This window comes from Pezoporus wallicus, unplaced genomic scaffold, assembly GCF_028554395.1.
Source record: "Pezoporus wallicus isolate ANWC-B61680 ecotype Strahan unplaced genomic scaffold, APGP_CSIRO_Pwel_v1 contig_3488, whole genome shotgun sequence".
Classification (NCBI taxonomy): domain Eukaryota; kingdom Metazoa; phylum Chordata; class Aves; order Psittaciformes; family Psittacidae; genus Pezoporus; species Pezoporus wallicus.
In genome coordinates this window covers 1,672,238-1,673,085 of record NW_026635397.1, presented here as the reverse complement: position 1 = coordinate 1,673,085, position 848 = coordinate 1,672,238, and positions in this window count along the sequence as shown.

Below are 848 nucleotides of genomic sequence, written 5' to 3'. Positions count from 1 at the left end.
CTGGAGGCCTTCCCCTGGTTGGGGTTCAGTTGTTTTTACAGTGCTCAAAGATATCCTCTCTCCAGGTAAGGCTGTATTGGCAGGTTTAGGACTCCAGAAGGACTGTGTAGGTGCTCCCCTGCAGGCTTTCCCCACCCTGCAGAGGGATTGGCCCATACCAAGAGGCGCTTTGGATGTCCCCTGTCCTGATGATGGAATTGTTAGAACCTGACAGGACCATCCAATCCTTTGGAGGGGCTGTGATGGCCTTTGGGTGGTGCAGTGGCCCTGGGCTCCTAGCAGGTGACAGTGGGTTTGGTAGTGCCCTCCCTTAGACACCACAATTGCTTGTTCTCCTCAGCATTTAATTCTGCACATCCCGGTGGATCGGTGCCTGGCCCCATACCTGTGCCAGTGGGATGGGGAGGGGGGCTGCTTTCTTTTGCAGGTCACTTGAAGGAGGTTCTTGTTAAAAGGCTTTGCTCAGTACCTGCTGCTCCCTGTTTATAGCCCCCACCTCCCTCCCTCCCCTCTGAAGCAGGTGATGCTGGAAGGATCACTTGCAGCCAGAGCAGGTATGTCAGAGCAGTGCTGGCAGTTCCCCATCAATGGCTAAGCAGGCTGGACTGTTTTAGGCTGTTCCTGTGCATATGAACTAAACCCACTTGAATTATGAGCAGTAGTGTGAATTTTCATGCAAATAACACTTCTGTTTAGCTTTCACAGTAGCAGGGACTCCTAACTGCCTAGAAATAGTCCTGTGGTCATCCGAGAGCAGTCTTGTTAGTCCATAGACTGGGATTCCCAGCTGGAAACAAAACCAGTTGCTTATTTTTAAGTGAAATCATTCAAATGGGTCAGTGCAAACC